General features: G+C 39.8%; 1 protein-coding gene across 5 annotated transcripts in view; it reads left to right on the top strand.

The window, feature by feature from the left end:
- The first annotated feature begins 358 nt into the window (after positions 1 to 358).
- LOC131591585 (oxysterol-binding protein-related protein 8-like) overlaps positions 359 to 20,274 on the top strand; it is an 81,032-nt gene continuing 61,116 nt past the window's right edge. For 2 of the 5 annotated variants that reach the window (XM_058862410.1, XM_058862415.1), the window contains exon 1: positions 359 to 450. The gene's annotated coding sequence lies outside the window, so the exon portion shown is untranslated. Of the gene's footprint in view, positions 451 to 4,459; positions 4,479 to 11,246; positions 11,267 to 20,274 lie in introns of those variants that run through there. The other 3 variants (XM_058862420.1, XM_058862412.1, XM_058862413.1) reach the window with 3 other exon arrangements.

Here is a 20,274-nt window from a genome sequence, read left to right on the forward strand (position 1 = left end):
CATGCTTCAGACCGCATTTTATTTGCGCCGTTACTACTTTGGCGCTGCCTAAGCTCCCCCGTAGCCGCACGCCGGGTGGCGTACCAGCGGCGCCGTGCCCCCTCTGCCCGCACTTGTGCCGGCACTCGGCAGGGCCGTGCCCGACCCGGGAACAGCGGCGACCAACAGCGGTAATGAACAGCGGTGATGAACAGCGGCGATGAAGTGCGGTGATGAACTGGGAGGACGAACAGCGGCGATGAACAGCGCTGATTTCCCCCGGCGGCTCCCGGGCCCCGCCCCCTCCCGCGCCTGCGCGCGCGCCTCCCGCCGCGGCGGCTGAGCGGATCAGGCGGCGACCGGGCGGGGCAGCGGCGGCAGCAGCGGGAGCTGACCAGCGCAGCCCGCGCCGGCAGGGGACGGCAGCGGAGGGGTCCCAGCCGCCTCCCGCCGGACCCGCTGCGGGCAGAGGTGAGGGCAGCGGCGGCTCCGGGGCGGCGCCGCCGCGACCGCGGCTGCGGACGGGAGGCGCGGGGCGTGTGTCACGGTGCCGGCCGGGCCCCCTCCGGTGCCTGCGTGCCGCCTCCCCCCGGCTGCCGGGCGGGAGGGGTTTGCTGCGATCCGCCGCCCCCGTCTCTCCGGTAGCGCCGGGCCCGGTGGGTGTTGCTGCGCGCCGGGAGGGCTCGGCGCCGCCCGGGCCGGGTGCCGCGGGCTGGGCTGGGCTGGGTGCCGCGGGCTGCGGCGGCTCGGTGCGGTGTCGGGCCGCCCGCACGGCCCCACGGAGCCGGGCACCGCGGCCGGGGCTCCGCAGGCGCGGGCCGGCTGTGGCCGGTGCCGTGCGCGCAGCCCGGGCCCGCACGGCGCCGTTGGAGCGGTGGCGTTCAGCGCAGTTAAAATGTAGCGCCCGTGAGTGCCGGTAACCTCCTTGCCCTCGCACTCGTAAATTACCTTGCGCTGCAGCCCTGCCCTGGGCAGCGAAACCGAGTTACTGCCCCCAGTCCCGTGGCGCTGCCTGCCGCGCTTCTGCACCTCTGTTAGCAGGCCTTGCAAATGGCACGCGTCCCAAAGAGCCTGGGCTCCGAGCTCGGTGATCGTTCAGATGAGGCTCACACGGTTTCCTGAAATAACAGTCTTCACAAATTGTGTGTTATAGCAGTGCGCTGTGGAATTCTTCTCCTGAAAGGAGGAAAGCCGTCAATTCGGAGTGTCACTGAAGATGTTTCTAACGTGTTTCGTGCTGCCACTGTCCAAACAAAACAGAGTTCTTGGGGCTGAGATCAGGAAACCTTTTAAGAACAGTCATCTGGCAACTTTCATAGCTTCAGTAATTTCACTTAATCATAGGAGATATAAATCTGTTTGATCTGTTAAGTGTTAATGCAGTCGGGACCTTGCTAATGCCTGTTAATTATCAACTCCGTTTTGAAAAGACAGGAGTTAGTAGTGAGTTGTTAGTCCGAAGTGAACACGATGGGCAGCACCAGAACTGTGTAGAGAGCAGTGCTTCCCTCTCGTCTTTGTCAGGTCTATTGTTTGGCAAACGAGAGTTTAGAGTTGTTACAGTTCTGGTTTGAAATGATACAGGAAATAAGAGAAGAATGTGATTGCATTGTTTGCTATCAAGTAACTGTAGAAGGGACTGGTGAAATTTTCTGTGCTATTCTGTTTTAGAATTCCCTGCAAACTTCGGAGGTAAGTTGTGGTTTTAGTCAAATTAGTTTTTAGTCAAAACTCCTGAGCTTTGAAGTAATTTGTTTTGTGGTTATACAGCTTTCCAAAACCTGGTCCTAGAGCCCTCCTTTCCAGATGCTGATTTGATGTGTCTACTTCAGAATTGAAACTAGTTGGGGAAAAAAGCAGATGTGTGATTGTGGTCAGCTGTGGACCCTTTGGCTCCTCTTTATTTTTGTTTTATTTTATTATAGAGTTGTGAAAATCACAGAATCGTTTAGCTTGGAAAAGACCCTATAAATCATGTTGTAAGTAAACCAAATTTTTCGAGGCTGATGTAGCTTAGACCTAGCAATAAGTAATCCTTTTTCTGCTTTAATCATGGGTCAGGGAAAGAGCTTCTTTTCAACACACTGCTTTTTCAAATTAGTTAAAAATTTTTAGTAGTTTTTAGGCTTTTTAGTAAATGGCTGTCCAGCTCGTATCTCTGCTGCACATGTAAACCCCCAGAGTACCTCAAAATCTGTTCTATAAATGGTTGTGGATGTTTGTCAACTTCTACAAGACGAGGGATTTTCTGATGTTGCAGGAAACAAAGTTGGATTCATACACTTTTTATGGGGACCTGAACTGGGACAGAAAGTCAGACTTCTGTGCTCCTGTTCTTTTAATAGTGCATGCTATATTATCTCAGGTTTTGCTCCAAAGAGAAATAAAATGCAGAAATGAAAGGAAAATAGTTTTGGTGGAAGGGAAGTTTGTTGAAGATTGTTCATTTTTAGATTGCCTCATCTTAAATTCGGTTGAAGTGAGATTGAGAAGAGTCTTAGGCAATGGAGCACTTACCCATTTTCTTTTGTCTGGTCTGCTGTTACACTTTCAAATAAATGGTTGTGCAACTACCTAGCAAAGAAACTATGCAAACTTTGTATTCTGTGAAGAAGTGTTCCAGCCTCCTCTCTGTCCAGTAAATCTTTGCATAGAACACTCAGCCAAGTTTTAATGAACTGTGTCGAGTCAGTTATTAGGCTTTCATCTCTTCACTGATTACTGTTTTACAACCTGCTTCGCCACTGCATTTCCCACAAATTCTGTTTCCTGAAGCATGCAGGAGAGTTTTCTAAGGGCCTTTTCTCCCTTCTCCCTTCCTATGCTGTGAAATTCCTCTTGCTTTAGGCTGTCTGTAAGATAACTTATCTCTTAGTCTCCTGGTCTTCTGCTTCAGAACAGAAAATAAATTTGTTGAGAATTTACATAATGTTGTATACTACAAACTTCCCAATGGGCCAAGCAATGTGGTTGGTTTTAGTTCTGTTAGTTTCTTTTTAACGAGCATGCATCAAGTGCTACATTACTCAAATTTATGATTAAACACAGAAGAATATCTTTTATTATTCAACAAAATGGAGAATTGTGAAGGAAAACAGAAAAAGACCTTCAGTGAAGAAATAGTGATAGCTGTAGAAAACAGCATAGTCTTAGTCCCTACAAGTGTGGGTTTTTCTCCAGTCTGTGCAATGTAATTAAAGTTACACAACACAAAAGTTGATGATCCTATTCTCCAAACTGTAATGTGAACATCTTGGTCAGGTAAATTGTGTTTTGTAACAAATTGTGCTGTTAATGAAGATCTTGCTTCTATGGCAGATGTACAGTTGGGAAGCAGAAGAGCAGTAGCAGAAAGCTTTTTGAGGGAGGTGTTTGTATAGTCAGTTTTCACAGGAAGAGTGAAGCAGCTTGGTTTGTTGCCTAGGCTATTTTGGTGAATCGATGAGGAAGTTAAAAATACTACTTCTAAGTGTGAAATGATTCTTTAGATAATTTCCTGAGTGAACTGCCCTTACTGTATTCTTTTTTTTTTTTCCCCCCCTCTCAGTATTCTGATGTGATAATGAAGTTGAATTAGTTAATCTTTTCTGTTTTGTTAGACAGCAGTTACAATTATCTTCTATTAGAACAGGTGATTCTAATATGGTAATATAGTTCTATATGGCAATATAGTTCAGAAATAAATCTTGTTTAACACAGAAGAAATGATAGGCATAGTCTTGGTCATTTTTGTTTCAAAAAACCTCAGCCCAACAAAAAACCCAACAGCAACAAAAAAAAAAATGTTTTTCCCAAAGCCTTTGATTAATTTTAGAGGACTGTCTCTGGATCTTGCTTGAGTGATTTCTTTTGGTGTTCTGTTGTCTTTTGGGTAAAGTTGAGAACCTCTGTTTAGCTTCAGCTGGTAAATAGTTGCCTTCCTTCCCTCTGCTGCCTACACCTTTCCCACTAATACAAAGTGGAGAGTCATGCTCTGAGTTTAAAGACAGAGCAACGTGAAGGGCTTTGTAAGGCTCTTGCGTCTCTTGAGAATGTGTGAACAAATACTGAGATAAGTGTGACTTGCACAAGTTTTCTAGGTGTTAGAAGATCTAGTAACCAGAAATTAGAAAAAAATGAGTTACTGACTTTGAAAAATACTTCATGGTGTTGATAACTAGTAGAAGGAGATATATTATTGTTGCCTTGTGGACTGATTAAGACCCTGGACTTAAAGAATCTGCATTGGTTTGGGGATATTTTTATAAATTAGCTTCTGATCAGGGAGGTAGCTTCTCTGCCTAAGAAACTCCATCATTTTAGATGCAGTAGAAGCAATTCTGCGTAGCTTTGTCTTTAACATATGCTTGTCCAGCTTGTGGGAACAGCAAATTGCATGCTTCTTCTGGTAATTTGTCTCATTTTGATAATTTCAGACCATGGTGGAGCTTGACATTGTGAGGATTGACATTAGATTTTAAAAGGAAGCCCTATGTGGAGTGTTGAATTCTATAAATGCAGTAAGTGAAGTTTGGGAAACAGTGCTCATAATAGGCCACTGATTAGTAGCAGATATGTTAAAAGTGTTTTATTCAGAGTAACTGGTTCTAGATTGTACACAGTGGAAATCTGGAGCAGTATTTTGCTATATTTGTTATAAAACAGTGTTTAATCCCATCTGTACTCTACAAGAAGGAAATCTGTTGCAGATGTAATGTGTGTAGTAGCATAAGAAGCTTCTTGAGAACAGCTAAAACTGTTTGACAGATGGTAGGAGGCATTTGGGAAGTCAGATTTTCACTTTGAGGAAATAGCTTGGACTTCTGGTGCTAGGAGAGGAATAAATAAACCTCATTTTCTTCACACTCTTAATTGTGGATGTGAGGTTTTTTCTCAGCTTGTTCCCTCAGCACAGGGTACAGCACTTGTCATTCATACACTAAAAGTGCTGCATCTGTCTCTAGAAGTTCTTAAAGTTAAGGTGACTTTGACAAAATATGGGAATGTGTATCTGATCTTCCTTTTTTTTTATTTTTATTTTTTCATGTAACCATTCATTCATCCATTTGAAAGTGTTCTCATTGCATCTAAGCCTGAGCTAGTTCATATGCTGTCTGTATGTTCAGCTGTTTTCCAGTGCATTAATCCTGTCACCCAGTGTTTGTGTCCTGCAGAAGCTGTTCATATGACTATTAAGTTGAGATAAGGAAAAGCAGCATGTTTCCTTCCAGAGTTATTTTTTTCTTGCCTGGAAATGGAAGCCGTGGTATTTTGAAGGTTATTTCAAAAGACTAGTGAGTTTCTTTTGAATAGGCTTGGACTTGGAAGTGCAGGTATAATACTGGTCATTTAAGCATATGAAAAGAATTTTTTTTAGTGGAGTGCTCTTGTTCAGCTTAGGGAAGCATGTGTGCTGTAGGGAGACTTTTTTTGCTTGACAGTTTCAGCTATTTAAGGAATTACACCTGAGAAAATAGGTGGGTTTTTTAAGAATTCACATGTTTAAAGCTGATAGTGAGCAAGTGGTCTAGTAAACTGAGTTGGGTACTTGACTGTGGCTTGGGTATTATTTTTCTAGTCCTAAGAATTCCCAAGGCTTAATAAATTAAAGGATACTTTTCACCTCTCATTCTACTTCATTCACAAGTAACGGATAACACCCACAAATGGTTTATGTGACTCTTCAAGTAGCAGAAGCATCATTCCAAACCTGGCTTTGTCTCATGTACAGTTGGTCTTTTTCTAACTACCTAAGAGGGCCATGTCCCAGTGATTGGCTTGTTTTTCCACAAAAATTATTCTTTATATGTTGCATTTCTTACAGATGATTTGGAGAGTTAAGGCAAGAAATTTATCACTTAAGACTATCCAGTGATACTTCAAAAGGGAGTCATATTGTTGATAAAAGATTTGTGAAAGTAAATTATAGATTTAGTTGGTGTCAAGTTCACGAATTATAAGATTCCTGGCTTTATTCTAAAGGTGAAATGTGACATATTAAGATTCATTAAACACTTGGCCAAGTACATAGCAAGTTCATTTGCTTGAAATTTCATGTGTTTTTTTTTTTTTTTTTTCTAATTACGTCTAAGATATGTAGTAAAAAGTGTCCTTTATGGGCAAAGTGAATATTTTTTTAGGTAAAATATGAGCAACATTTGCTTCAATATTGCACTGACCTATTTTTTTAGTTAATATATTTTATGATCCTGCAATCTTTGCAGGTTTTAAAAATTAGTGTGTTAATGCTGTAAATCTGTGAATAGATACTCTTTAAGTGGCACTGAGTTGAGAAACTTGAAACATTAGTTTTCCCTGGTCTGGTTGCAGTGTGGTAGAAAAGCTCACTTGGTATGAGGATACATGGTGATGGATATAAGCTCTTCTCAGTACTAATTGACATATTTTTTCTTTATTCTTGCATATTTAATGCTAATGTAAATAGCTGCTTATGGGTCACTTTGTTTTTTTTTTTGAAGCAGGCCATATTGTGGTTTGTTTCTGCAGGGCAGGAAAATATTGCAGAGTATATGACTACAGTTAGGGAAAAATAGTGTTCGCAGCCATTCGAAGCTTTCTGAATAAATCCCATTTGCCAGTGCAAGCTGTTCCTTCCAGTCTCACCTTGGAGGTGGCTGCCTGAGAGACATGTGATGTGTAAGGGGATGGGAGGTGGAGAGGAGCAGCACAGGAGGTTTGTTCTTTGTGTGGTGGGGTGCTGCTGCTGCCAGGGCAAGAGCAGCCAGGTTATTTGCAGTGGAGGTTTTGGTGCAACTTGTGAACCTTTATGCTGTGTTAGTCAAAGGTTGTTCTTTAGCACAGAAGGGATAGCTTGGATATTGTTTAGGCGCTAAAGCAGCAGGTCTGCATAAACTGCAGTTCATTATTTTTCAACTATGGGACTCACAGCAGCACCATACTGTACCAGGAGAGTGTTTCCTATTGTTCCTCACTGGAGAACAAGTCTGGGAGGGACTGCAACATACTAGAGTTTGTCTGAAACTCTAAATAGATAACAAATACAAAAACAAATATTTAACACGGCTGTAGGTTACCAGTCTCTTTCCTTGCATGCCTTTACCTTTGTCCAATAAGAGTTCTATTATAAGGCTTTTGATGTAATCAGAGCTCTTGTGATATTTCTTTCAGTACTTTTTCCAGTGGAAAGCAATCATAAGAACAAATTTATTTGTGTCTCTGAACGGAACTGAGCCAGTTTAGATCTCCATTTGGAGTACTGCAATTGATTACATACTGCAAGGAAAATGTTTAGGCCTAAACAGATGTATTATGCATATAATGCAGTCTATGTTACTTGGACCTGACTTTTAAGAGTGAACCAACCACTTAGCATTTTCTTCTCCCTCATCCCCACCTCACATGTGCAGCTCATCTTCTTGATGGAGGCATTTATTTGTTCTTAGGCAGTTTACCATTGGTGCATCTCCTGCTTTGTAGACTGGCACAGATAATCTTTGTGTTTCCTGTGTAGGAACATGTCAGTTGTGCCAACTCCTTGCCATCTACACCATGGCTACTGGACATGACACTGCGTTTGTGTGCTGTACTGAGCACTGGCTCCATAGAGTTACAACTGGGAGATAAATTGGATGTAAACTGTAGGAGTGGTGCTGGGTGGAGATAGTGTGAACCCCTGGAACTACTTTGTCTCAGGCCTTGGTCATTTCCAGGTGAAGAGTACCTGTGAAGTCAACCAAGTGCTCTTTTTCCCCAAGTCGGTGGATGTAATTTAATTTAATAATTTAATTTTTTGGTAGAAGTTGAATACTTTAATGTGACTAATGCTAGTGTTGTCATTTTTCCACATCTTGGAAGCTGCTGTACTGTACTTTTTGAGGGACTATTGGACACTCAGGATTACTGGATTTTTTTTAATAAAGACTGAGTAACTTTAAAAAAAAGGATATATATTTTAAGTACTTGAAACATGATGATTCTATTTATACATAGTCCATGCATAGATATGGAATAATGGAGCCAAAGAGATCAGGCTGGTACATAAGGGAAGTGTTAACTGTGTTCTCGTATACCAGTTCTAGAAACAGAGTAGTGGTTCTGAGTTGAAACATTAACAAGATGAAAATGACAAGGCTTGGAAGGGACACTTCCATTGCTACTAAGCAGCGTTCTAAGGAGCTATTGCTTTTTTTAGCAAGGAGTGTCTGAGTAATTAGGAATGTGTTTAATCCAAGCCTAGAGGAAACAAAGTTTGTCTAGATACAGAGTTTAAAAAAAAAAAAAACCTTAAAAATTACTTGAAGATGTCAAGTAACAGCTACTGTGATTGGGAGGGAAAACTGCAAAGGACAAGTTCTGTAGAGTTGAGCCACAAATTGGCATCAGCTTAGTGTCAATTCACTGTTTCTAATAGCTTGTTCTCCTTCTGAACAATATTGCCACATGGAGACATTGTACACCAGCTGAACTTGGTTAATAGTCTGCACTGTAAACCTGGGCCAAATGGAGGGAAAACTTGGCTTTGACTCATCTCAGTGGATTTGTTACATGTACTACACAACCACCACACATTTATTCTGGGTATAGTATGCCAGACAATATAATTTTGGAAAACATGTTAAATATTGCTAGTATGACTGTACAGTTGAGTAACTGATTATGCTGCAGCAGAAGATAATGCAGACATGCTCTCTTCTCTTAGAGGGCATTGTTCTTAATGCCCTCTTTCCACTTTGGGAGGCAAAAAGGGAGGTCTCTGCAACAGAAGTCATTTAGGTTTTCTGTTGGGGAGCCAAAGGACAAGGTACACAAGGAGAAATTTCCGTATCAGTAGGGGTTTTAGACTTGCATATTTTCCAGCTCTCTAGATGGCTGATCATGAGTGATTCCCTGAATAAGAAATCTGCTGCTCTCCTCTTTCCATTTCTTATGTGGGAACCTTACAATGATTTATTGGCTTCTGATTTTTGTCCCTGCTAATATACTTTTCCAATTCAGGCAATGTCATGAAAGGTGTGGTAATATTCTGGAGAGGGAAAGGAGGAGGACTGAGGAATACTGTTCAGTTCTTACCTGAAGTAGCAGATAGGTTCAATTTAGTGTGATTGAACATCTGGCCATGCGTTTGTAGCTGATGTCTAGCATGCTTGAAGTGGATGTTATATGCACATTACTAATGGAGGAGTATCTTTTGTGAGTGAAGCCACTTGCATCTCTTTGCTAACGTAATAGCATCTGCTCTGCCGCTGTTGAGGTGGCTTTTTTGCTTCTGTCCTGTCCCTTTTTTTCTGTATAAGCAGGATGGTGAGGGCCTCCTTCTGTTAGCTTTGTTAAGGAAAGGACATCTGGGATTGCTGCTTTTTCTTGTGAGACATGGCCTGTGTCTACTTCATCTGCAGTTCCAGCCACATTACCTGTTCCAATTTCACTGGATACTTACCATCTGTCTTCTGCCTAGGTCTACAAAAATCACCATTGATGAAGGGAATTTTCTGCCTGATTTCTTGTAGCTGTAGGCGCCATCTGACTAACTGTGGCTTTAGCTGTTTTTCAGGAGATCATAGTTTTAGGAGAGGGCAAGATGACACCCTTATATTCTCTCCAGATAGATCAGACACTGTGGAGGACTACTAGCTGGAGGAGGGTTTATTTTTGTCTTTTCCTGAAGTGATATTTTTGCCAGTGTTACTTAGTGGTGTGTTCTGTCTGGATACAGGGCTGATGTAGCATCTGCTTTGCTGCAAGAACTCGCTGAACCTGTAGAATGTAATTTGCATGTGTGCATGTATATATTTGCATAGGAAAGAGTGTTCTAGCAGTACATTAGAAGGAGATAACCTCCTGTAAACTGTGAGCTGGCAATTCTCAATGCAGGGCCCCCAGCTATGTCTTCAGCCTAGCACAGCAATCGAGGTAGCTGTGACTTGCAGTCTTACATTTTACTTGCAGACCCCTGTAGAAAAAAAGTTGTTAGTATGGGTAAGTAAGGCAACTTTGCTTATCTGTGTGATGGAAATTGCAGACTTTGAAGGTATCTCTGCTTCAATTAGTGTGTTTACAAAAAAAAAAATGGATTGGCGCAATACGTGACAAGTTACAATTCTCACACTGTCTTGCTGTGCCGTCTGTTATGATCTCTTGGAGGCTGGAAGATTTATGTTACAGTACATATTTCCTCTGCTGAAATCACAATTCTGTAATTTCTTATCAGTAATTAAAAAGTACTCTTTGTGCAGAGAAGCCAATAAGCTAACCTTCAGATCTTGTTTTGTACACCAAATTGAGGCCCCCACACTAAGCTACCTATAAAGATCTACTGCTTGCTGTTTTTAAAAACAGTGCCTTGATTCTAGCTTGCAAGCAGGGTTGTAGTTAACTGCTACAAACCTGTGCTGCCTTGAAAATGGTCAGGTTGAACCTTAATGCAAACAGCTACATTAAAATACCTGGACTAGAAAGTCATCAGAGGAAAGCAAAGACTTGAGGTCTCTGATATTGGCAAGCAGAAAGAATTTCCTCTACAGAAATGACAATTCCATCTATTTAAATAGCACACAAAATTACTGGGCGCAAGCAGAATTTTTAAGGCACAGTTCTGAAATCATCAACAAGAGTAAATGTTCTTCCTTCATGAGAAAAGTTCTCCTTTGACTAAAAAAAAAAAGTCTGCTGAGGCAAAGTAGCACTGAGCAGAAAGCTTATACATTCTAATCAAGGTAGAAAGCAGAACAGAGAGCAATGAGCTGCCCTATAAAGTGAAGGAGAAACTGGCAAAAAATAAACTTGACAGAGTGTACAGATGGATCTGTACCATGTCAGCTACTTTAATTAAATATTAACTATACCCACTTACTGTCAGTGCTTCAAAGAACACAACTCAATATTCCTCTCCATGCGCTAACAAGAATATTTTTCTTTGAAGTTTAATAATCAGTTTTTTTTCAATGTCATCAGCTCTGTTTGGCTGTCAGCTTGGAGCAGGGAAACATACTTTCTTCTTAAGTAAGCTAAGAACTGGTGGAAGGAAATGAGGCCTGTGGTCTGAGAGGGCTTAGTTTTTGGTGGTTTTGCTTTGCTTTATTTTTGATTTCTAGAAGACCTCTGCTCTGGTCACTGTCAGATCACGTGTTACAAGTTGTGCTATTTTGGTGTTCAGAGACACATCCCTGTTGAATTAAAACAAACTTTTGATCTTTTCCCCTTGTTTTTGGCTTATAAACAGTATCTGTCTTCAGCAGACTTAAAAGGTTTCCTTGTATATCTTACTGTTGATTTCTATCTTCTTCCTAAACAGAGCTGGATTTATGTCAAAAAGAAGATTAAAGATCTGGTAGGTGGTGGTTATTTTTCAAGCATAAAAAATCGATGGCTGCATGTTGTGCCATTTATTGAGTATAAATATTTATTTTTTTGCTACTAATTGACTAGAAAATAACTGCAATACACGTTTTTACTATTTGTTTTATCAATTATCGAATTGTATTTCATCCTTCTTTATGAAATGAAGAAAAATGGGGTTTTTTGCTTATCTTAAGTCACTTTCCTCTGAGATTGTTAGATTGTTTTTGTAAATATAACCTACTTATGAACAGGACTCGTGTTATCTCTTAATGTAAATATACTGAAATAATCTCCATCTTATTAATGGCCATATTAGCAGTATAGATGGAATTGAGGCATGAACATGATAAGGCAAAAGTCAACATTAGCTATACTGTTTCAGTTGCTGTATTCTGTGAGTGCTTCAAAGTGTCACCTGTAGTCTTTCATTCACAAAAGAGATTATTTATCTTGACATCCTGTATAGGTTAAATATTTACCAGTAGGATGCTCATACAAATATATTGCAGCTGTAGCTTTGCCTGTCTTCCTGCATTTTCCTTCTTTGTTCCCTTACATGGATTTATTTCTGAACACTCTTCCTTAATTATTCTGGATAATAATTTGTGGACTCCTTCCTCTTATTACAGGTACAAGAATTCATTATGTATCTGAAATGCTTACCAGCATGACATTTCTCATGCTGAGAACAGTTAAAAACCATATCTTCCTGTCTTCATCATGCAACAGTATGTTATGCATCAGGCTGATGAAGATCCAGCAGAAAAATTAGATGGCTTAGTCTGCTTCGGGAAGAAGAAACCAGTGATTTTTCTGTAACAATGTAGATACTTGCTATTGCTGTGTAGCAGCAGGAAGCTCAAAAAAAAAAAAAAAAAGCTTCTCTAGCTGCTGGCTCTTTTGGGTTTTGGCTTTAATTTTAAACTTCAGGAAGCTAAGGTTTGTTGCATTTTAAGAAAACAGTATTAAGGGTAACTTCATTGTGTATTGTTCTTAAGAAATAAAGATAATGAGTTTTAATTTGTTTTTCCTTTTAACTCTGTATGTGGCAGTTGACCTTTGGTGAATTTGCTATGTAAAAAAGCATTTGTGCTGGCAGCCCAGGAAGAAGAAAGGGAAATTAGAGTGAGAGAGCTCGGCCTGATGTCAATTTCACTATATGGTGTTCAAAAGTGATGGCTGAAAAATATCTGCAGTATCACATGTAAATTTGGATTGTGATTCAGTTTGGCATTTTGTAGACATTTCTGTGGGCTTAAAAAAAACATCATGAGTTTCCAGTGTTAGCTAAAAATTTCATTTAAACAGTTTCGTGTTTTCTATTTTTTTTGTGGTGTGGTTTGGTTAGGGTTTTTTGACTTAGTTTCTTGTGATTAAAACATAAACTGCTTGCTTAGCAGATACTTCTGTCTTACAAATGCAGATTTTAAGAAGCTTGGGTTGTCTTTCTTGCCAAATGAATAGCATCTGTTGTGATTCATTTGGCTTTAAGGTCTTGAGGGAAATGTTGTAAAAGCAAGCTCTTGGCTCAGAATAATTTCCTGAATGTAGTTTAGTGTCTTCATAGAGATAATGTTTGATTTTGCACCTCTGTAAACTTTTGGATGGAGGAAAGGAAGAAAGGGATGTGGGGGGTTTTTTGGTGATCTTTTTATTTGCTGTTTTTTGTCAGGGAGCAGATGGTGTTTTAATGACTTGTAACTTGCTATAGCTGACCACCTGCAATCTGCACAGTGTGTTCTGCAGCAGGGAAAATTGTGGAGGAGCGAAAAGTAATTGCTAAACAAGTTTCATATGAAGTCTTAGAAAAGGACCTGAGTGAAGGAAGGTGTGCATATGTTGTCAGTCCTTTCAGTCTGAAAGCTCTCACTGAATCCTCACTCCCTTCTCCAGTGTCAAGGGTCCCAAGAGTTGAAATGAGGCTTTTTTATTACCACTCACAGGTATAATAGGTGAAATTTTCCAACTCCGCTTAGCATCTGTTCTCTTCTTGTGACACAATGCTGCTGTTGCCATCAGTATTGAACAAAATCCCACTTGAGCTCTGGCAGCCTTAGTTGCTATCCTGTTGCAGGGTCATGTTTGCTTGAAATTTGTTCTGTGTTTTAAAAAAAATACATTTATCTCCTTATTTGTCTTGCTGTAGTCATCTTTTAGATGATGGCCCTGTGTAATTTACTGTTGTGGTTATAATTGTCTGACACTTCTAAACATCTTTTCTCCAACCCAGCTTTATTCTGTGTCAATGAAAGTTTTATCTTTAGCCTCATGCACCTTTCTCCTTTCATTTAAGCGTATATTAGCATATTTGTTTTTTCTTCTTTGCTGCTGTCCTGCCTATCTTTACAGTTCAGAAATCTAGCAGCATTCTGTGTTCTTGTGCTTTGCTTCACTTACTCTGGATAAAAATGCGCGTGTTCACTGATGGAAGCTTGCATGATGTATGAATATTTTGCAGTTGTGAAATTTTAAATGTCTATACTTGAATCCCATGCTTGGCTGATTTTGATGCTTACCTTGCAAAGATCATGCTATTGTAACAGTGTGGGGGAAGCTGCAGTTCAGGTGCTTATGTCAACGTCTCCTCCCTCCTCAAACAAATTGCTGCAAGCATAAGCTATAAAACAAAATTAGTAACACTCCACTCCTCCCAGTACTGAGTCCAGGGAGATTATCTGCACAAATTTATTTGCTCTGACCAGCACTTGTAGGAGCCCTACTGCTGATACTCTGGTGGAATGCAGTGGTATCAGTCTACTCTCCATCACAGCCTTGGACTTTGTTTTCTGAGTTAATGAGGATGACATATTATTGTCTTGGCTTCTGCTCTTCCTGCATCACTGTTTCTGGTGTCACATGCATTTTCTAGTTCCCTGCAAATGTTTTGCTGAGTAGCAAAGACAATAATTTTGATCTTCAGCAGCCTGTCCTTCCTCATAAGGAATAGAAGTGCTAAACTCCTATGAATTCTGATTTGTGGGCATTACCAGGACAAGTTTGCATGCTCGGTGTCCTGGCAGCTAGTGTTAGGTACTTCACTTGAGATGCATAATGAGGCTGACAGCTTGGAGATGGATTTTATCTGAGGGAGCACTGAAATTGCTGTTGAGGTGGTTCCTAAAGCTACTGACTTGCTAGTGACGGAGTCATTTTTCTACCCACTATGAAATAAAGTGAACCCACCATGATGGTGGCATGGGATTTGCAGAGTTTGCTCCTCAGTCCTCTGGCATGTGCAGCAGAACACGTAAGAGTTGTAGCAGTGAGTTATAGCATACTTTGCTTTTGTCAGCTCCTGCTAAAATTTTAGGAAGAGAGGGAATTGGAAGTCAAAGCAATATATACACTTGGATTCATGTTACTTAAGTTTGCCAGGAGTGAGTGGTAGTTCATTCCTGTGAAACTTGTACATGCATGCCATGATGTGAACAGTCAGCTTCCCGGCAAAAGTGACTACTTTTGGGGGGTTCTGCATGGAAATTGTGTTGCTGACAGACTAGAACTGTATTTTAGCATGAAACTGAGATGTTTTCTGTGCAGGAAATTATTTTCTGGAAGTGCCTCAGTTTCAAGTAAAGTGAAAGCCCAGGAAATCCAGATGTATACCTGCACTAGAACAGCACTTTCTAGTCAGAAATATGAGGTTATTGTGGAAAACTTGATTTTTCTTTCGGTAATCTGAAACTAGGTGTCTGAGTGTGCTCAAATGCCATATCTGGGAACAGTTTATTGTGGATCTCCGTTATAAGGATGATCTCACCTGCAGTAACTTAACATTTTTGTTTGGTGTTATGATACATTTCTTTAGTCATCTGAGAAGGTTGCTTTTCAAATTAAAGCATTTCGTATACACGCTTACCCTGTATGATATGTTACGGAAATGCCTGAACTGAAGATTCTTGAAGCAGCCTTACGGTGTATTCCCTGTATTGCAGTCCTTAGCCCCAGGTTAGGGCAGGGAGGTGAGCTCTGTGAAACACTGCCATCTACAGCACTGTCAGGGGTAGCTGAACAGCATCGAGAGAGCTCCTTGGAACTTATAAGGCATGAAATGTGACACGAAGATGATTCTGACTTGGAGCCACTTCATAAAGGACCTGTTTTCAAGATGAAGAGCTAATTTAAGCTTGTTGAAATACTGGAACAGTATAATACTGTTAAGCAGATATAGTGTGTAGATTTAAAAATAAATTCTGAAAATGGGGAAGAAAAAGTAGTTAATGCCACTCTGAACTCGAATAGTGAATGAAGTTATACTAAAATACAACAGTGGAAAAAAATTTTGATGTTAAAACTGAGTAGTAACTCTGAAATGGTACTCAGCTCAGGTTCACTAGAGAATCAGAAATCACTTTACCTCCTTTTCCTTCTGTTGAACAAGTAAAGTTATGAGAAGAAATGTGGTCATCTGTCACATGCATCTAAATTTCATAGCAAGTAGGCATGGTTTTTTTTTTTTTGTAAGAGGAATTATCTATTATATAGGAAAGAAGAAGTTAGAAAGCAAAATGAGAATTCTGTCTCCTTCTGCCCATCTAGTTGTTTTGCTAATTTAAAAATGGCAGCCAAAAAAAGCAGGTTGGGTGACATAAATTATAAGTAATTTCCTCATCAGTAGTCAATCAAAAAGGAGAACGAATGAGAGAGCAAGAGAAGTTAAGTTCTTTGACTGGGAACTGTACCATACAATTAATATCTGTTGTTAAATATAGCATGAAAAGGCAAAATCAAACTTTGTAGCTCACCTAGGTCATCTTTATCTTTCTTCTCTGTGGCTATTTTTTTCTGTTAAACCTTTAATTTTGCCTTCATAAACCTTAAATGTTTCAGGATCTTCATGTAGAATTGAAGAATTTTTCAGTTCTTGTTAAAATGTGATTTATTTATGAATCACAATTTTTATTAAAAGTGCTAACAGATCCTTGAAGGTGTCTAAGGAGACAATTGTGCTATGCTTTTTTTTTTATTGAATGCTATTCTCCAGTTCCAAAGAAGACAGACTGCTTAGCATTTTAATTGGTTTTCAAGATGAATTCAGGTTTAATGTGCAAGGCCAAAGACAGAGTTAGAAGGTTAATTATACTTATCAGTGTTTGGGAACGGTCAATTCTCATTGTATGTGACGTGTTGGCATAGTGCTTTTCTCTTGGGGGAAAGCTGCTTATTATTTCATGCTGTAACTGGAAAGTTTGTGTGCTTATCTTGGTTAGGTGGCTTTGATGGGTGTCTCAGTTACTTTACAGTTTGGTGCTAATAAATGGCTTTGAAATATCTATCTGGCTATTACTCACTTTTAATCTGGATTTTATGAAGTTAATAGCACTCCTGGAGTTACAAGCCCTATTTTCATATTCCATATCTGTTGCAGACAATTTGGAAATGAAAAAGCTGGAGTTGTTCTAGAAGGTGTCATGGGAGTGTAAAACGTGCCACTGTATTATGAACTACTGGCATATGGTATTTTTTCTCAGGTTGTAATCATCAGAAAGACAGCTCATCCTTCTCTGAATTCTGTTGAGGGCTGCAAAATAAAGGAACGAAATCTTTTCTCATGGGAAAGATTTGTATGCCAAACTGGTTTTGAGATTAGAGGCTCTGCATTCTTGTTGCTGTCATTAAAATCAGTGTTATATCGGCTTTTGCTTTACAGTTTTGGAAAAAAAACCCTCAAGCCAATAAATTAGTACTCTCCTACATGTTCATTATAAGATTTCTTGGATAAATCATAGTTCTAAAAAATTAAATACTCCAACTGTTACTACAGTGTACCTGCTGAAGTTGACTAGTTTGTGTCTGTGACAGCTGTTTTTCAGTACTCAGTAATGAATTGGAGGTGCAGGATGCAAGGTTCCTCCAGTGGCCCTATTGGCATTGCACATGGTTGGAAGCATGTGCTGGCAGTTACTCTTAGAGCTGCTCCTGCAGGCAGTCTGAATGGGTACCTGCAGTTTTCTTCCTTCTGACATCTTAGTGCAGTGCGTGAAAGTGAGTGTCAGGGATGGAATGTACCCCAGGGACACACTCCTACTCTATGGGTAGGTTGGGACATACATTTTTGTTCAGTTACAGCTTCTGAGCTATTGCTGCCTGGCCCCATTTACTTTGTGAAGCATGGAAATTAGCATTAGACTTGGAAATACATGTGTAAGCTGCCTTTAAGGGAATAAAATGTGTAACATTATACATAGAGGTGTAGTTAACTGCTTTGGCAGAGATACAGGGTATTGAATTGCTTTATGCTAATATTATCTCGGTAGTTAAGCTTGTGTTATCTTGGTATTGTGTGTGATTTTAAATATGAAAGTAAATTATAAAATGCTGTTAACTGATAATTCTTGTCAGTTCAGAGGACATATTGGAATATTGTAATGCTGTGAAAGGGAAGGAAGTAGGTTTTTTTTCTTTTAAAAAAGAAACACATTCCATCTTGGAATTATTCTTTCCCTTATTTATTGCCAAAATAGCAATTGAAATTGTTTGAACCTACAAGTATTGCTTCCTTCCTTCCCAGGATTTGTGTCTCTCTTCTGCATTCCTGAGCTATGTGATGTCTCTTGCCTCCTTTAACTAACTGATTATTGGGGGGCTGGATGGAGGATGGTGGGGAGGCAGGATACAAAAGTTGCTATCACACAGTCCTGTGGGATTGCACAGCTGAGAGGATTGTATTCACTTTAAATCAGGTGCTCAAACTATCTGATGGCCCCATTAAACCATTTTATGGGAAAGAGAATTCCCAGTACTTGAGTGGACTGTGTAGAAGAGCAGGAGGAAGTTCCTTGTCCATTAAATATTTGTTTAACCTCAAACAGAATAATGCTTTTCGTAGGATGTGATTTTTTTTCTCTCTTTTTCTTCTCTGAAGTATTTCAAATAACTTGTAAGGAGGTGTCAAGACTTTATTTTCCTGTCCATGCTTACCACCACTCCCTGGTTGTCAGGGAACAGAAACCCTTTATCCCAACCACAGGATCACATTCTCTGTTGATTGAAGGAGAAAATAGTAACTTCTACATTGGTCCCTGCAGCAGAACATTAGAAGTACCTTCATAATATCTGGTTCATGCTATGAAAAGTCTTGGTGACTCGTTGCAGTACTGGGAGCAAAAAGCATTCTGTTCTTCAGAAATGTGATAGCTTTGGGAGCAACTATGTTTAATTTCTGTTCTTGAGGGCTGGCTTTGATCTGTGAAAGGCTTGACTTCTCTGTAAAAAAAAAAATAATTATATAAGCTGCTTGTTTGTTCCAAATAGTGTGAGCACTGGTCTGGCTTAAATTAGGCAGTGATACTGATTTCTGAGGGCTGTGAATTGCAGGTAAATTGTCACTTGATGTTGCTTGTAATTCATCTGTAGCTGTTTGTTGTGGTGGGCCAGGTGCTTCTCACTGCCCAAAGAAGTGCCATAGAGGAGCTTGTAATTTGTTAAATAGAAATGGGTAGGTAAACAAGAAGTTTAGTGTTAGGTCACTTGCCAAGTCTGCAATGCAATAACACTGTACAGTTCCTGTGGATCAGGCAATATTGTTTAAGTATTACTGGTTCATCCTATTAAACTAAAAGCTATGTAAGATTGTTGTAGCAGTTCCAAATCAAAGTTGATCAACAGTTATTCAGTAGCTTCAGAAGACAAACTTGGATGTTTGGTGCTAAAAGCACTAGTACTTGTTAAGCCTGTATGAAGTCTATTTGCAATATTTGTCTCCTGTATTTAAAAAAACTCCACAGAACAACAATGAAAAACCTCCCCAAAAACCCCAACTTTCCTCCCTAGGATCCCTAGAAACCTCACAAACCATAAACAAATGAAAACAAATAAAAAACCAGCCCTGCCATAAAACCTACAAAAGATCCTGAGTTGTGATCATGTAGAACAGCACTGACATCTAAAAAGCAGAGCTGGGTTCATCATCTTGTTTTACTTTAGTGTTAGAGTGAAAAAAACAAACTTGGCATAACCAATGGAAATCCAAATTAGACTTTCTAAAGCTTTTTAATAAACCATGATGTGTAAACCAGATACTATTGCTGCCTGTTTGAACCTGCTGCTGCTTTAAGTTAGGATTTTTAGGGTTTTTTCTATTGCAGCAGGCTACTCTGACCTTTTGTTCTTAAATTCTTGTACAGATATCCTGTGTCTTAAACTTGAGTAAACTACCTTCTAGCACTTGGTGAAAGAAATTGAAATGAAGGCCATTTATTATGTCATCAACTCTGTTTTAACATCAAGAAGAGAGACTGCTGCTAAAATAAGAAAATTAAATTGTACATGAGCATAAACATAAGGTTCCTGTTTGAAATATCTGCATTTAAGCCTGCAGAAAACCCATTTCCTAGAAACTTCTCACACAACAAAGCTTCAACTGAAACTTGTTTGTCTGTGTTAAGACTTCTTTCATATTTCTAATCTTGGAGCTTGAATTGATTTTTCTATTTTGTTTATTTCAGTTTAGAGCAGAAATTAGGATTGTAGTTACTCTCAACTGAGTTCCTGTGATGCTCATTATAGAGGTAATCTCAGTTCTTACTTGGCTGAAACAGCCATTGGGGTATAGAAAAGTGCTTCTGTACTGGTAGGTATTTGGGAGATCTGACACTTAGGGTGTCCTTTCAATAACTATGAAAATTTAAAAGAGGCCCTAAGGTCTCTCTCACCCTTGAAAATACATTGGGCATTCTTTTCAGTTCTCAGAGGTGGCAAAATATATAATGCGAAGGAAGGACTAAAAAACTAGCAGATTTGCCATTAGAAAATTGGTCTTTGCACTGGCTCAGTTTTGGAGGTATAGTATTCATTTAATGGAAAATCTTATGGATTCATGTAGGAAGTTGACTGCAATAACGTCTGATGTGGCAAATGATGTCTGTCGGCATGTTGGTGCCTATTTGTCCAACCAAAATCACTGCAGCTTCTGAGATACAGAAACTTCATGGTAGTTTAAGCTAACTTGTTTACTTTATTTGCAGTAGGTAAAAAGCACTCACCTAGTCACATATA

Source organism: Poecile atricapillus, chromosome W, assembly GCF_030490865.1.
Source record: "Poecile atricapillus isolate bPoeAtr1 chromosome W, bPoeAtr1.hap1, whole genome shotgun sequence".
In the NCBI taxonomy this organism is placed as follows: domain Eukaryota; kingdom Metazoa; phylum Chordata; class Aves; order Passeriformes; family Paridae; genus Poecile; species Poecile atricapillus.